Genomic DNA, 18,038 nt, shown 5'->3' with positions numbered 1-18,038 from the left:
TGAATCATCCCTTTGTCCAGTGTATCCACATGTATATATGCTATAGGCCTATTAGTCACTTAGTAGCCATCTCCATTATCAGATCAACTGTCCTGGTAAGCAGTGCTTGTATTCAAGTAATCCTTATTTTACTTATTAATGGCCCCCAAGCTCAAGAGTAGTGATAACTGGCAATTTAGATGTGCCTTTGAGAAGCCATAAGGAGCTTCCTTGAAGTAAAAAGGTATGTATGTATAGGAAAAAACATAGTATATATAGGGTTCAGTACAATCCAAGGTTTCAGGCATCCACTGGGAGTCTTAAAACTTATCCCCCATGGATAAGGGGGTACTATAATCTGGTCTGACCCAACCTCAAGTGTAGCATGTTGTAGTAGAAGGTACAATATGTACAATATGCCAAATTTGGGGAATAAGGAAACCAGGTTTCAGCAAATGGCAATGCTAGGATTGAGACCTTAGATGAGACATTTAATTTTCTGGAGTGTCAGCTTCTTTTGCAAAATTATGGATTTTGAATCCCTTCAACCTTTAAAATTTACTGTCTATGCATCTCTCTTAAAAATATTTCTTCCATTATGCTCCTCTTTATTCTGGGAGTGGGGAGGAAACGGTATGAAGAAGAATACAGAGGTTGGAAAGAGTAAGATTGATTCCTGGTTGATAGAAATAATTATAGTCTATAATGACCATTTTCTCATATTATTGAATATTTTGAAAACATGTTTTTAGTATCTGCATATCATTCCAACATATGGATATGCCAAAATTTATTTATCTGTACCTCATTTTAAAGATTGTTTCCCAATTTCTGCAATTGTGTAAAGGTATTTTAGAATCCATACTTCTCTACTATTACTTAAAATACTATTGCAGGTTTTCTCTTGTCTTGTTCCTTTCGTGGAAAAAAAAAAAATGTTACTGTGATTTCTTCTGCTGTCTACTCCAACCTACACATGGCTTTCTCTTAACATAAAAACTCCACTCTGGACAATATTATATAGCCTGTCCTTCCTCCTTTCTAAAACCGTATCATCCCTGAATGAGGTCCATATTTCTGCAGCTCTCTTGCAGCAAAAGAATGTACATTAAAGCCAATTCCAGGCCTGCAACAAATCTGGATGATATACATTTTAGTTTTAACCAAAATTGAAATCCATGAGATCAGAATCCCACCAGCAGACAGATACAGATTCATTTCTGTACCCAAAATGTGATTTAGAACTAAGCCATATACATATATTACTTAGTTAACTGTGACAGGATAATTATGACTTTGGTGGTTTTTTCCATGACCTTGAACTTGGTATACTATTAACCATTATTACATTGAAACATTACAGCATAAGTATACAATTAAGAGAAGTAAAATTTAAGATTTTAATTGTTAAATTCAGTCAACAACTAAATAATCCACTACTTAGTTTTTTACTTTTTTTTTTTATAATATGGTATATTATTTTAATAGATAGCACATTCTGCATTAGCTTTGGTATGTCTCTACTCACTGAGTAAAGAAATCAAAGAAGTGACACACTGCTTTAAAATTACTCTAAAAAAATATCCCAAATGAGTTAAAAATCTTTTCGACTTGATAGTTTTTGTTTGGGAGAAGAGTAGAACCTCTGTTATGCCTTTTTGATTGTGAATTGTAAGTTAAAATCTTTGCAAAAAACTTCAAGTTACTATGGAACATCGCCATAGTATCAATTTGGAATCCAAAGGAACATTCACATTAACAGTTATTTCTACCAGTAGTTACAGACATTGGAGTCATACGTAGAATTCTAGTGAAGGGAACTTTGAAGTCATATAACACAAATCTCATTCACAGATGAGGAAAAGTGAAGCCCAGAAAAGTTTTTATTACTCATAGCAGTAAGTTGGGGGGACGGGGGGCGGGGCGCGGAGAGTGAGGGTTCTCCTAACACTCTCTTTTGGCCTAATGCATGCCAGAAGGCCATAGTTTATAAGAAGAGTATATAGCTAACACAATTGAACCAATCCAAGAAAGATGTCTGATTTGATCCTAAGTATACATTTTCCCTTTAAGATTCTTGTTGGATGATCCATTCCACCTTAATCTATTACCACAGACACAAAAAAAGAAGTGCTTTTAATATATATTGATGCTTGTATGCAATAAAACCCAAGTTGGAGTTAGTTTGGCAGAGCATTGCACAGCTCCTACTGAGTGACCTTTATGTTTATCCCATATATATACATACCTGTAGCCACTTAACTGTACTTCAGGAAATGCCATTTACATACATTATGACCTGTAGTTGTGCATCAGAGGGACATTGCATATGTGTTGTATATTGAATTAATTAGTGTAGGCTAACTGCCATAACAGATCAACCCCAAAATGTAGAATGACTCAAATTTGTTTCTTGTTAAAATAAAAAAGTAGTTCAATACTTAGTTTCTAAGGTCTTTCAGTACCTAGGCTTTCAGTACCAAATTCCAAGGTCTCTCTGGAGATCTTCTCTATTTCAGTCTGTAGGCAGGGGAGATTTTTAGATGAGGGGACTCAAAGTAGTGCTTATAATTCCCATTCTGTTGCATGCAACTTAGTCACATGCCCATACCTAACTTCAAAGGAGGCTGGGAATAAGTTTATATGTACGGCCAATAAAATGAGAACATGGTTTGATGACTAGGTAGCAGTCATTGCTCATTTAGGTGCTTCTCTCTCTCTCTCTCTCTCTCTCCTCCCTCCCCCCACCCCCACAAATTCCGAAATACCCCAAAATAAATTCACATAATTATGCTTCAAATAGAACAAGATAATAGTGAAAGAAAAGGGCTTTTATTTAAGAATTGTATTCACTTCTACCCTTTCCCTCATTCAGGAGAATTGTTAATGAATACATTGCAATAGTCAACTGAAACCTCAAAATGAGGAAAAAAGCAATTTTTGCAAGCATCTCCTTTACATATACATATAAATATATACCTTTACATATAAACACACACACACACACACACGAGGGGTTTTGGCTTGGTTTTCTTATTACATTAACTAGTCAGATTCAGAAATAAGACTCGTGTCTGGTTGCTTGTTTTAGGGGCACAAAGCCATCAAGCTCCCTTTTAACTGCACTATTAGTAAATGATGTTTGAAAAAATATTCAACTTTTTACACAACAAAGTAATTCCACAAAGGAAGGCAACAGTAAGTTTAGTGGGTTTTTTCCCCTCTTAGGTAAGTTGTCATTTTAATCCTCAAACTGTTCTCAGTTATACTGTTTTTAATAGAAACACTGCATGGTTGCACTTCTGAAATCATAAACAGGAAGAGTGATATGTAAATGTCAGTAAAACTAAAACTTAATTCTATAGTTTGTTTTCTTCCCTTCACATTTTCATGTTAATGTCTGATTTTGTGTGTATTTAGAATGACTACACGAAGGCAAGTAGTAATATTACCCTTTTCTTTGGCAACTACACACTTTGAGGTATGGGGGAAATGTGAGGAATAACCTAAATGTTGTACACTTTCATGGAGGAGGCAACAGAGATGACCTAGAAAAGACGTGCTATTTATTTGGCATTATTAGAAACTGCTTTAATGTGTAGGTCGCCCAACTTTATTGTTGCCAGATGACAGTGTGCTTTTGTTGTCACATCTAAGAAATCACTCTCTAACTCAGTCACAAAAATTTTATGTTTTCTTTTAGAAGTTGTAAATTTAGGTTTTACATTTAGGCCAGAGAGTGAATGGCTTTAGTTATTTGAAAATCGAATGCTTTTTATAGTCTAATTCTGAGACCTCAGCCATTCCTTAAATATGTTCCACTATATTAATTCCTTCATGAGACAACTAAGGAATAGCTTAAGTACTTCAAAAACCCAGGATATTATCTCTGGTCTTTCTCCATGAAGAAATTAAGGTTTTAATAGTTAATAATATTTTCTATGTAACAGTATTTCGTTGTCTCTGATACATGGGCATTTCTATGGAGATTCCAAGAAAAGGTCCAAATTGACCAGTCCAGAGCTTGCATATTACATTAATTATTTCTGGAGGAACGTTACCAACATATAGATGCTTCTGTAACTTTAAAATGTTTTTCTTTAGGAAGCTGTTTTCTTGATTGGTCTTAAAACTAAACACTGAAGGAACAATTTTACTCAAAGTTTCAATATATGAGTGAAATAGCAAATGTTAGAACTTGTTTATCTAAACTGAAAAGTGTGGGCCACACTGATCCAGAGAATACATCTAAAAGGAGGTAGCTGATCTATCTATTGAGTGCCTTTCGGCAGCACATGAGACATGTACCGTATATAATATTTGAGGTATTATCTTTTAGTTGAAAATGCAACATATATAGGAAAGCTATGGAAGTATGTAAAAAGTAACATAATAAATGTAATGAAATGCAAACTATAAATAATTGCTAAGGGGGGGTGAAGTGATTTAAAACTAGATTGATAATGGATAGAAGTTTACTGGAATAGGCAAATCTCATGTAGAATTTTTTTTAAATAGCGATGGATTTGGATTGCCATAGAGAAAAGATAACCATTCATCAAACATTTATTTAGTGCTTACTATGTGCTAGGCACTATTCAAGGCCCTAAGAAATAAAGCAATATATAAAACTATTGCAGAGCAGGAATAGCCAGTTCATCTCTCAGACATGATATCTGATAGAACACAGAACATAAGAGAGTAGAGAAAAATGAAATAGAAAGGAAAATAACTTGTAATGGGCTTAAATTAAGAGGCCTTAAATGCTAGGATGTTTCTAAACAGGATAAAGATATTTGGTGTGACTTGAATTCCTTTCGTCACTACAGTCAGAACAGATTGCTCTCCTAGCCTCCTAGATAACTTAATAATGACCAGTATAACAAACAAGTACTGCACATTTATAAATTCCCAGCTGAGGTATGTGGAGAGCGAAAAGGAAAAGAATGGCTACCAAGAGTTGAATTTTATGTCTCCTTTTATCTTTCCAATGGTTATTATCATATATTATTGGTCTCTTCCTAGCAATAATCCTCTATTCAGTATTTGTCTTAAGTTGTGAATTAATTTCTGAAGGTTCTGCTCTTCTTAGAATCACTGAAAGGAAAGGAGACCCATTTAAATTCCCTTTTTTCAGTTAACCAGGTTTTCCTTATTCACCCAGCAATACTTCTCTACAAAGTGTTTGATGAAAAAAACAGTATTTTATGCTCTGTATAATCTGGTAGGAGAGGAGATAAGACTGGGTAGGCGCCAGGGAGAATACCAAGAGCCTGTGATACAATGCAATATAATACAAAACAAAACAAAAGGCTGTAATACAAATTTGACATTAAAGAGCTTGGATTAAATGAACATTTTAAGAATGAAAAGGGCATGTGAAGTAAATTATAAAGAAATAATTACAAGAAGTGACAAGTTTAACAGTGGTTTACCTATGAGAAGGGAAAAATGTGAAGAAATGAACCTAAGAGTGTAAGCTTGCAGGTCTAAAAAAATTGTCATCAACAATAGCCAAGAAATTGGAAGAAGTAGCTTAAAGGAAAAAAAATGAACTTAATGTCAGATCTAAGTGGGATGTCACTAGAACATAGAGGACTCAAGCTTTCTTGATAAGCTGTTGGGCTTGTTGATGCACATATGAAAGTCATCATATAGAAACTGGTTGAAACACTATGAACTAATGAGGGAATGCAGTGAAGATCAAATGGCTGTGTATGGAACTTCATTGTAAAATGAATTTCAGAGCAATTTCAAAGGAGGTGATCTAGCTTTGGAACTCTTTCAGGTCCTTAATTAAACATTCTCTTCATTTTGGCTGACCCCTTAGGTGAGAATAACAAAATGAATGAATAATATTGAAAGACTTAGTTTTTCTGGATTATTTCACTCAATGTTCTGAATTTTTAATTGAATATGCTCCTAGCCAGCTCATACAAATTACGTGCCTTAAGATAAAACACACAAAATAAATACCTGCAACTTTTCTTTGATCAATGTACTTTTGTATAAAGGCTATGGCTTCAAAAAGCATAGAATACAAAAAGACATATTAACATAGGCCATCGGAACTATTTAGGTCTTAAATATGGAGTTTGCTTTAATGTAAAACTGTTAGGGTCAATATGCATTTCTATCCTCAATGCAAATCTTGGCTATGGAACTATGTAAATAGAAAACCACCTTTAAAGAGGATTTGATTTTAGAATGTGCTATTCTACATGTTTCTTTAAATAGGAAAAGATCGAGTTTGATAATCTCTGAACTAATTTCTTGGAATCTGTGATATCTAAAATGGCTTTGGATTCCTGTATTTCTATAAAGTATCTTCATAGTAGCTAGCAATGAAACATTTATTCGGTATGTTGGACATTGTATTAAGTGCTCAAATATTCGTTATCTTATTTAGTATTCACAACAATTCTATGAGGTATTACTAACCCATTTCACAGATGGGCAGAACTGAGACCCAATTTAAGTTATGTCTTCAAGGTAACATAGCTGGTAAGTAGGCAGAGCCAGGATTTGAGTCCAGATCTGATTCCAATGATACTTTTCTTAACTATTACCCTATTTTCCCTCCAAAAGTCACCTAGAAGCAATTTTATTATATGTTTTTTGTTGATTGAGCTGTATCCAATAATGGAATAATTTTTCAGAAACTGAGAAATGTTTCTGTGTTTTCCTCTCTTGACTTTAACCAAGAAAATCCATTTGGAGTAACTTTGATCACATTTCATATCTTCTAGACTAGTAACCATAATTAATACACACACACGAGAGGAAAATTTCTAAGAAAAGTGAAAAGTTTCCTCCAGTTCAATTTTAGAGATGTAAGAAATACCTGTTTAATTCTACTTATAGAAGTATAGAAATAAGTTATTGGCTTTATTATTAGCCCAAAAAGATCCTTCTTCAATTTCTCAGTTTCAAAAATATAGCAATACTATGAATATTGCAAATGGAATTGCATCAAAACAAAGCAACAAATAATTTTGAGCTCATAGTTGCCTGCTGTGCTATGTATACTCTAATCTATACTCAACAAACATACCAGACAACATATTGAGTGGTAAAGGTGTGTGAGGAAAGTGGATAACACAGACTGAGCTATTAATTATCAGTAATATTATAGCATCCATCAGTCCCTCTATTTAACTACAAATGTAAATAGAGGTGATCGAGTGTAGAATGGATATTTTAGAGTAAAATGAATTTGAGTGAGACCATCACCAGAATAAGACAGTGAGCATATCATCCCTAAGGGTTTCCCCTGCCTCTTTATAATCCCTCCTTCCTCGTAGCTCTCTTCCTCAGGCAGCCACTGGTCTGTATTTTATCCTTATAGATTAGTTTGTATTTTCTAGAATTTTATATATGTAGAGTCATATGGTATGTTCTCAACTTTTTGTCTATCTTCACTCAGACTACTGAGATTCATCTATGTTGTTGCATATATAATAGTTCATTCCCTTTTATTGCTGAGTAGTATTCCACTGTATGAATATATCACAATTTATCCATTCATTTGTTGATAATCATTTGTTTCTAATTTGAGACTATTAAAAATAAAGCTGCTATGAACATGTACAGATCTTTATAGGAATACATGCTTTCTTTTCTTGGGAAAATACCTAGCATAGAAAGGCTAGATCATATGTTGGTGTATGTTTAACTTTTTAAGAAATCCCCAAATTATTTTCCAAACTGATTGTATCATTTTACATTCCTACAAGGAGTGTATTAGAGCTCCAATTCATCCACATCCTCAACACCACTTTTGGTTTTAGCTGGTCTAAGAGATATGTATACATTTTTTAATATACAGATACCTAGCTGTTCCATCATGGGTTTTTTTTAATTTGTTTCCCTAAAGACTAATGAGATTAATAAAGTTGAGCACCTTTTCATATGCTTATTTGCTGTCCAGGTATCTTCTTAGCGAAGTAACTACTCAAGTCTTTTGTCCACTTTTTATTTGAGATTTTTGTTTTCTTATTATTGAGTTTTGAGAGTTTTTGTTACTTTCTAAATATAAATTATTTATTATACTCTTCGAAAATATTTCTCCCAGTCTGTGGTTTGTGCTTTTTTTAGCAATGCTTTTGAAGAACAGAAGTTTGTAAAATTTGAGTAAGTCCAGTCTATCAATTTGTTCATTTATAAATTGTGCTTTTGGTGTCACATCTAAGAAATCATTCTCTAACTCAGTCACAAAAATTTTCTTATGTTTTCTTTTAGAAGTTGTAATTTTAGGTTTTTTAGAAGTTGTAATTTTAGGTTTTACATTTAGGTCTATAATCAATTTTGAGTTAATTTTTGCTCACGGTATGAGACATGAATCAAAGTCTATATTTTTTATATGGATTTCCAGCTCTTCCAGCACCATGTATTGAAAAAATCTACTGCATTGAATTATCTTTGCACTTTGTCAAAAATCTGTTATCCTTATATATGTGGGTCTATTTCTGGACTCTGCTTGCTGTTGCATTGATCTGTTTGTCTATTTTTATATTAATACCACTCTTGATTACTGCAGATTTATAATAAGGCTTGAAATCAGGTTGTGTCAGCCCTCCAACTTTGATCTTTTGTCTAGTTAGTTATTTTAGCTAGTCTAGATTTTTGCACTTCTATACGAATTTTAGAAACTGCTTGTCAATTTTTTTAAAGCCTATTGAGATTTTAATTTGGACTGTGTTGAACCTATAGACCAATTTAGGGAGAGCTGACATCTTAATAATATGAATCCATGAGTCAGATAAATCTCTCCAATTATTTAAGTTGTCTTTAATTCCTGTCAGCAATATTTGCAGTTTTCAGTGTACAGATCTTTCATATCTTTTGATTCCTAAGTATTTCATATTTTTATGCTATTGTAAATATTATATATTTTTTTGCATTTTCATATTCAGTTTGTTGCTAGAATGTAGAAATATAAATGATTGCTCTATTTACCATGTATCCTGCAATCTTGCTAAATTTACTTGTCAGTTTTAGTAGCTTTTTGTAGATACCACCAAGTGGAATGGATAGATAGTTATGTCAGTTTCATCTCTTGCTTTCCAATCTGAATGTGTTTTATTTCTCTTTTTGCTTGATTATACTGGTCAGAACCTACAATGTTAAATAAAAGTGGTAAAAGCAGACATCTTTGTGCTCCTTATCTTAAGGGGAAAGCATATAGTCTTTCACTGTACGTATGAGGATATCTGCAGGGTTTTGTAGATGTCCATTATCTGGATGAAGAAATACCCTTCCATTCTTAGTTTGCTATAGTTTTTAAAATCAGGAATGAATATTGGATTTTGTCATGTTTTTTTCTTCATCTATTGAGATGATCAGTTTTTCTTTTTTAATATGAGTTACAATGATTAATTTTTAAATGTTAAACCAAGTATTCTTGGAAAACCCTCACCCAATAATATTGTTTGTCCTTCCTATATATTGTTGGATTTGATTTGATAAAATTTTTTTAGAATTTTTACATTCCTGTTTGTGAGGGAAACTGGTCTGAGTTTTGTTTTGTTTTGTTTTTTAATGTCTTTGTGTGGTTTGGGTATCAGGGTAATGCTGGCTTCAAAGAACAAGTTGGAAAATATTCCTACTTCTTCGCTTTTCTAGAAGAGTTTATGTATAATATTATTTTTCCCCTAATTGTTCGGAAGGATTTACCAGTGAAGCCCTATGAATCAGAAGTGCAAATGTTCTGAATCACTATTTCCATTTTTAAAAAACATATATGATTATTCAGGTTATCTATTTCTTTTTGAGTGAGCTTTGGTAGTTTATATCTTTCAAGGAATTGGGCTATTTCATCTAAGTTGTTGAATTTTTTTGGCCTAAACTTGTTCATAATATTCCTTTATTGTCCTTCAAATATCTGTAGAATTTGTATTTATGTCACCTCTCTCATTCCTGATATTGGTCTTCCTGATATGTGCCTTTTCACTTTTTTTTCCTGACCAGTTTGGCTAAAAGTTGATCAATCTTACTAATCTCAAAGAACTAGGTTTTGATTACATAGATATTCTCAAGTGATTTTTGTTTTCCATTTCACTAATCATCACTTTGATCTTTATTATTTCTTTTGCTTCTGAGTTTAATTAGTTCTTCTTTCCTAGTTTCTTAAAGTGAAGTTGAAGTCATTGATTTGAGACTGTGTATTTTCTAATACAAGCATTTCATTTATACAAAACTTGATATGTTATATTTTTATTTTCCTTCAGTTCAAAATACTTTCTAATTTCACTTTTGAGTCTTTCTTTATCAATGGGTTATACAGAAGCATGTCGTTTTGTTTCCAAATATTTATTTCCTTTGCATGACTTGAATCCTTTAAAATGTGTTGAGACATGTTTAATGGCCTAAAACAGAAGTCAGCAAATTTTTTTCTGTAAGTAAAGCATCAGATAGTAAACTGTTTTAAGCTTTGTGGGTCACATACAGTCTCCATCACATATTTTCTCTTTTTGGGCGGGGGGTGGGGTGAGAGAGGATTCTTTCGAACCGTGAAAACCATTCTTAGTTTATAGGCTATACAAAACCAATCTATATTTGGCCCCAGAGCCATCGTTTGCTGACCCCTAGCCTAGAATATGGTTTCTTTGGGTAAATGTTTCATGTAGAATTTAAAGAGAATGTGTATTCTACTTTTGTTAGTGGAGTGTTCTACAAAAGTCAGTTAGATAATACTGTACTATTATCTAACTATAGTACTATCTAACTATAGTACTAGAACCTCTGAAAGTGGTGGATAGTACTATTTGAGTTTACTATATTCTTGCTAAGTTTCAACTTGTTCTAGCAATTACTGAAGGAGAGATCTTAAAATCTGTTTCCTTCTCACAGTTCTATCAGTTTTTGCATCATATACCTTGAAGCTCTGTTATTTGGATCATAACATTTCAGATTATATCCTCATTAATTGGACCCTTTATTAATATGAAATGGACTACTTTATCCCTGATAATAGTCTTTGCTCTCAAATCTAATTTATTTCATGTCAATATAGCCACACCAGTATTCTTTTGACTAGTCTTAGCATCAGCATGGTATATTTTTTCCATCCTCTTATTCTTAATGTTTTTGTCTTTGCATGTAAAAGTGTGTTGGACCTTGCTTTCCATCCAATATGACAATCCCTGCCTTTTAATTAGGATTTTTTAGATTATTTACAATTAAAGTTATTATAGATATGATTAGATTTAAGTTTGTCATTTTGCTATTTTCTATTTGTTCCATCTGTTCTAAGCGTTCCATCTGTCCCTTTTTTCTTTTTGCTGCTTTCCTTTTAGATTGAGTACTTTTTTGTGATTCCATTTTTTTCTCCTTTGTTGGCTTATTAACTATAACTGTTTTGTTATTCTACTGGTTGCTTTAGGATTTATAGTCTACATCTTCGAATTAATCAGTCTTTATGCTATTGTTGTCATGTATTTTACTTATGCATGTTATAATCACACACAATACAGTGTTATTATTTTTAAACAATTGATTATCTTTAAAAGAGGATTAAATAGATAAAAAAATCTTTCACATTTACCCATAAAGTTACCTTATCATTTCTTTGTGTAAATATATATTTCCATCTGGTATCATTCGCCTTTCGTCTGAAAAACTTTCTTTAACATTTCTTCTAATGCAGTGTGTGATGATATTGAATTTTCACTCTGAATTTTCAGTCTCTGTGACACTGTCAAGTTAAAAGTGGGTAAGCATCAATTAATCTATTCTCTGCCATGCACTACTATAAATAGCCTTGGCTAAAGAGTAGAAGTGAAAATGGAAAAGGAGAATATTATACAACCATGAAATAACCTAGAACCTCTGAAAGTCCAGCTTGGGGTAGGGGGACATTGTGGTTTGCCAGCATGTTAAAAGTGACTGAATAAACATGGGGCATCTTCTCAGATATCAATTTCATGAGATATTTTTTAATTTTTAAGCATTATATTTATATTAAACATATGACTATTATGGTATATAATGTAACATTTATATTAAATTTAAGACAAAATATGAAAGTAGAAAATTCTAGCTTTGAGACCAAGCTTCTAAGCAATTATTCTTTCTTCTCTGCTATTAACTACACTTTTGTGAAAGAGTTTGAGGAGTGACCTTGATGATTACACATGATTTATTAAAATGTCTCCTAACATTGGATGCTGTTAACAAATACAGATTATTCATAAAAGTTTTTATTTAATTAGAATATGCATTTCTGAATTGACCACTATATCCTGTTATTTAACTCATAAATTCCCTCTTATTGTGCTTATGAAAATGTACTTGACTCTAAGTTCTTAAAACACCCATCATTATTCTTGTGAAGAACTTTTACTTACCATTTCTCACTCTTGTTGCCATTAGCATGCCTGCATCAATCAGTACTTACAGCACTGTCCAATTTCTGATTCCAATCCAGGACAGAATGCGAAAGCAAATAAACAAACCCATTAGAAATAGGCCTAAAAGATAATGAACTTGCTATGAAGGCCTTATCAAAAAATCCACTTCTAAGACTGCATCCTAACCAAATAAGGCAAAAATTTAACTATTAGATTATTCCTTCACCAGTAGAAAAAAATTGGTTGCAATCAACATAAATACCCCAAAATAAAAAAACTGCTTAAATTACAGTATACCCTTATATTCTATAATAGAATACATATTCAGTCACTAAAGTATATTATAGCTGAATTTTTATTGTTAGAAATAATACATATTGCTCATTTGTATTTGCTTATAATAATAAAAACCCAAAGTTTTCAGAAATACTTAATATGAATAAATACCTATTAAAAATGATGAGGTAATCATTTGTTTATTCTTAAATTCAACAAATATTTGCAGCATTAACTAAGACATAGTCCTTACCCTTGTGACTCTTAATTTGTGAGAGGGGGAAAAAGGGCTTAATCAACAATCTTGGAAAATTTTTACTCCTTTCTTTCATTCTCATTACATAATTGCCCATCATTCCCTCCTTTATTCATTGAGGACTTTGGCATTTGGCTTTCAGTATGTGTCTCCCTGCATTTTCAGCCATTGGGTGCCACTTCAGTGTCAATATGACAACCCATCCAACAACCATGAATTCTAGACTCTGCCAGCTTACAGTCACTTCATTCAGCAATCCATGCCCAGGGCTAGACCCTCAACCTTCTGATCACCAGAAAATTGTTTGACAGCCTTAGACTCCATGACTTATCATTCTAGTTTTTCTTCACTCCATTACTTCCTAAACACCTGCTTTCTTACCTTTATTTAAACTTCCATTCCTCAAGTATTCCCTTTCCTTTCAAACCACAATCTCCCACACAGCTTCATAGCTTTTCTTATCCACGCTAGATTCCCAGATGTTTCAGTCTCTCCTGCTAATAACCTTGTCCCCTAGTTAAGTCCCTGTCCCATTCCTTAGAGCATATATTTTATACCATCCTAATTCAATTCAAACTTGCTACTTCACCTATGCCCTTCTCTCTTATACCTCCTTTATCAGAAAAGAATCAAAACTATCAGCTATGTACCTCCCTCACCTCTTGCTCCACATTTGCAAGTTATACAATTATCTTCACCTCCTTCCTCCTAATTGCAGAGAAAGAATCTCCTTTCTCTTTTTCCAAGTCAATTCCTTTCTGTGCACCCTTGATCCCATATTCCTAGAGAATCTTGCTTTACCTTTATCTCCCCTCTTTTTAATCTCTCCTCTCTGCTGACTCTTTCCCCACATTTTAAACACTCATTACTATAGATCTCCTATTCAATTCTGTAACCCCTTCCAAAAATTATCATCTTTATTTCTGTTTTTAAAAAGAAATAAGGAGCCTCGAAATAATATAAATCTATTGTAACCTTTCTGTTTTAATATACTATTCAACCTAACACAAACAGCATTCTGCTATTATCGATCCATTGAAAGTGTTCTGGCAAATATTAATTATGACAAAATTGCCAAATCCCATATCTTTTTCAATTTACTTGACCTGTCTTTATTTTCTGATACTTCTAATTTCTTTCCTCCTGAAACCTCTCCCCTATTGGCTTCTCTGACACTGAGCACTCTTGGTGCTGCTTTCCATCCCTCTGCTATTTCTTTTCAGTTCTTTTGCTGCCTCTTTCCCTGCCCATTCACTAATGTCGATTTTCATTTCCTCTCACTGTATTCAGTCTCTATGAGTAATAGCATCCATTATCCCTTTAATTTCAACTACCACCTATTTAGTCATATCTACTTCAAGCCAAGGCTTTTCTCCTAAGTCTCAGATGCATATGTTGAACTCCCTACTGAACTCTCTACATGGATATATATCATTGGCACTTAATCTTCCATATTCAAATATGTCCTCATTGAGCTTCTCATCTTCCCCTTTCTCAGTTTTCTATCCCACACTTTTACACACACACACACACACACACACACACACACACACACACACTCACTCATTCACTCACTCCCTGAAGCCCTGTTCTTTCTCTGTTTGTCTCTATCCCAATTAATTATATGACCATTGTACTCTACAACAGTGGTCCCCAACCTTTTGGGTACTAGAGACTGGTGCTCCTATGAGAATCTAATGCCTGATGATCTGAAGTGGACCCGAGGCAGTGATGTTAGCACTAGAGGGCAGCTGCAAATACAGATGAAGCTTTGCTCACTTGCCCGCTGCTCACCTCCTGCTGTGCGGCCTGGTCTGCTGCCCTTCCAACCTGCTGTACAACCAAACCAAGAACTAGGGAATTATTCTAGACTTCTCTCTCATCTCTATCCCAACCATCATTTCCCTAGTCCAAAATCTCATTTCCCACCATGACTGTAAAACCACATAAAAGACACTTCCATTTATTTAAAAAAAAAAATAATGTACGTTTTACAACATTCCCCCAGTATTGAAATTATGAAATGACAACCATGTTACCTTATTAACAAACCATGAAGGTTTATATGGAAACATATATAGCTTGCACTATTCCCAGAGATCAGAAACCTTGTTTGTACCCCTGTCCCTGATAATGTTTAGCAAACAGCAGTTGTTGGTTATCTGTTCACTTTTGAATAAAGTAAACATGGCATGTTTAAACATATCCATAATAATTATTAAGCTTCATGTTAACTCAATAAATAATAGGATTCATATTAATCTTATATAACAAAACATAATTTTTATACCTTGTTAGTTCACCAGAATTTCTTTAAAACACATACCACACACACACCTATACATACACCACATCTAGGAATTAGATTCCCTATAAACTGAACTTCCTTTCACTCCTATCCTACTGTCATAGACAATACTTAACCCATCTATGCTCCATCAGTTTCTACCTATTCTTCACCCCAAAATGATGAGTGAATGCACCCTTCTGGCTACCCTTACAGTAAGAGTAGTGTCACCTAGGTGGGTCAGAGGGATCCCATGTTCTCTGATTTCTGAAAGATAGACCCTCTAGTCCACAAATATAAACTGCAGTTTTCCTGAAGAACAGCAAAATACAGTATTCAATACTACTAAATGAATGAAATTCAATAATGCTAACATACAAAAGAGAAATATAGAGCCTTCCTTTGTCAATTGGGAAGGAGGGAGGAAAGTGGTATATTGTTAAGGGGCCTTCAGAAGCAATGCTTTCCAATCGTTCCTGATTTTTTAAAATTTTCTTTAATGCATATTTTATAACTTGGGCAGGAGGATGTTCAAAAGCAAGTCCACAGGTCTAGCTTTAAGGGCAAATAAAAGCAATGTACAAAGTATTTTTATAGCAAGTGATTTAGTAGAAGCCTTGAATTTTAGAATAATTGACAACTGTCTGTACTAATATTTTTTACATCTAAAGAATTAAACTTTAGGAATTTCAATTTTATATAAAAATAAAGGTACATGGGGGATCATTATAATTAACTACATGCTACAAGAATTTCTTATCAGGAAAAGGTTTTGTTTCTCATACTATATTAGTAGTCTTGCACTTTATACTATCATGAGTTCATAGGGTCAAAAGTTAACAGTATGGGGTCATCAAGTAAATTAAATGTTAACAGCAAAAATTAAAGGACTTAAATTAAAAACATAGGGCCTGATTCTATGATGAAGAAAAGTAAGGAAAAAGTGTTCCCACAAGAGCTGTAAACTGTTCACCTATTTAAAATAAATTACTTCTTCAGAGCTGCCTTAAAAAGTTAATTTGTTTCTAACATGTAAGCATTTCTTTGCCAAAGGAGAATGTGCTATATTTTACATGTGCTATATTTTACTCTTTTTATTTCCCTATAGATTCATTCTACAAGAAAGATTTTTCCACATTTTAAGTATAGAAATATAGTTCTCAAGTGTCATAGAAAACTGGTTATATATCCTCAGTCATATCTTCTAGAGACCAGAGGGTTTTGATTTTTGTTTACTAAAAATAAGTAAGAAATGAATTGTTAATAGATTCCTGGTTCTTTCTCTCTGTTGTAAAGTTTACTTTATTTAAACTCTTCAATTTTCTTTTGATAAAAGGCCAAGAATATGATCTATTTCTATTTACAGTCCTTTTTATTATCTAAAATTGTACCCCAAATACAAACATTTTATTGGCTAGGACAAAAAGTTAACCAACCTTTGGTATATTTCAGACCATATATGGCATATGATTTATCATTCTGGGAGTCACGTTTTGAGACGGCCCTATTAAACTGAAGAATAACCAGAAGAAAGAAGCCAAGACAGTGAAGGGTTTAAATCATAAAGCCATTAAAGAAACTAAAAGGATATTTAAGGAGTGGGGATTCAGTTGTCTTCTGGTTGAAAATAATAGATGTCATGTTTAAAGCGTTATCACATGTAGGTGGGAATGAGCTGTAGCGGGGCACTTGGAAAATGGTGGCAGTTACAAAGAGTTATGTTTTCAATATTAAGAGTCTATGATTCTAAACCTGAATAGGTTAAATTTCCTTTATTAAGCTCTTATGAAATTTATATTATTTTTAAAATAATGTTTCAAAAACATTGTATTTAATATTTTATCTAAGGCTAGCATTGTCAGATTTCAGATAACTGAAAATTCAGTAGATAACTGAAATAAATGGATTTATCCATTTCCAGGAATCTTTATTGATAAAGGGATGGAAATGTTTATACTTCCTTAGTAAATATTAACCATTATTAATTGTAAAGAAATTTTAATTCAGTTCCATAATCTGCGGCCAAGAATTTGGAAGCAAAACAATTCTTTATATAGGGAAAAAACCTTATACCTCCATAATCTTAACAAAATCAGAGTTGAAAATGCTATACATATATGAATCTGTTCTAACCACTTCCAGAAATTGGGGTTCTAAACTATGCAAAGTAAATTTCCCAAAAGAGAAGTACATTTCCTGATGCATGTATAAACTTTATCGCATGTAACTAATATTGGCATACTTTAAAAATCACATACGGGGAAAAAAAACCTTTTAGTTTCTCTTTGCCTTATATGATTTTTAAAGGGTCATCCAAAATATGTATGATAATAAAATACTTATGTTGATCTTTCATTAAAAGAATCTACCCAACTGCAGAACAAACAGTGTATTCTCTTTCACTGATACCTAATTAACTAATATAGTCATGAACCATTTAAGTAACCTCTGAGGAGGATTTTATCATTGTTTTTTAATGTATCAATTAGCTACAGGGAAAAGAAACTATCAAAGTTACTTGATAGAACAAAGATATAGTCAATATCTAAAAATAAACTGTAAGCTTGCACTTTTAAAAAGGAATGTAGACCAGTGAGTTTGTAGGAAAAACATCACATTCTTACCAACAAATTTCAATAAATGTTGTATAGGTTTATGATTTCAGTGGTAGACTAGATGCTGTATCTAATTAAACACTTGTTGTCCATCTTGAGGTCTGACACTTCACAGACCTAAAAAAGATAAAATTACTTTTTATGAATTTGTTAAACAAAAAAAGTATAGAAAAATAACTAGATTTGGTATGTGTGTGTGTGTATATATATATATATATATATGTACATATATATACTTAACATGATTAGAAGTTTAATTTGAAATTTTCAAGTAA

General features: G+C 32.9%; 1 long non-coding RNA gene across 2 annotated transcripts in view; it reads right to left on the bottom strand.

The window, feature by feature from the left end:
* The window catches only part of LOC120583867 (uncharacterized), a 28,879-nt gene that overhangs the window by 3,001 nt on the left and 7,840 nt on the right, over window positions 1–18,038 (bottom strand). The window contains exons 3-6 of one of the 2 annotated variants that reach the window (XR_005647886.1): window positions 17,773–17,880; window positions 12,327–12,391; window positions 11,537–11,674; window positions 3,454–10,346 (exon numbers count right to left, since the gene is read on the bottom strand). This is a non-coding gene — a long non-coding RNA (uncharacterized LOC120583867). Of the gene's footprint in view, window positions 1–3,453; window positions 10,347–11,536; window positions 11,675–12,326; window positions 12,392–17,772; window positions 17,881–18,038 lie in introns of those variants that run through there. The other variant, XR_005647885.1, reaches the window with a different exon arrangement.

This window comes from Pteropus medius, unplaced genomic scaffold (genome assembly GCF_902729225.1).
Source record: "Pteropus medius unplaced genomic scaffold, Ma_sr-lr_union100, whole genome shotgun sequence".
Classification (NCBI taxonomy): Eukaryota; Metazoa; Chordata; class Mammalia; order Chiroptera; family Pteropodidae; genus Pteropus; species Pteropus medius.
The sequence above is the reverse complement of the archived record's forward strand: the minus strand, read 5'-3'. Positions and strand labels throughout refer to the sequence as shown.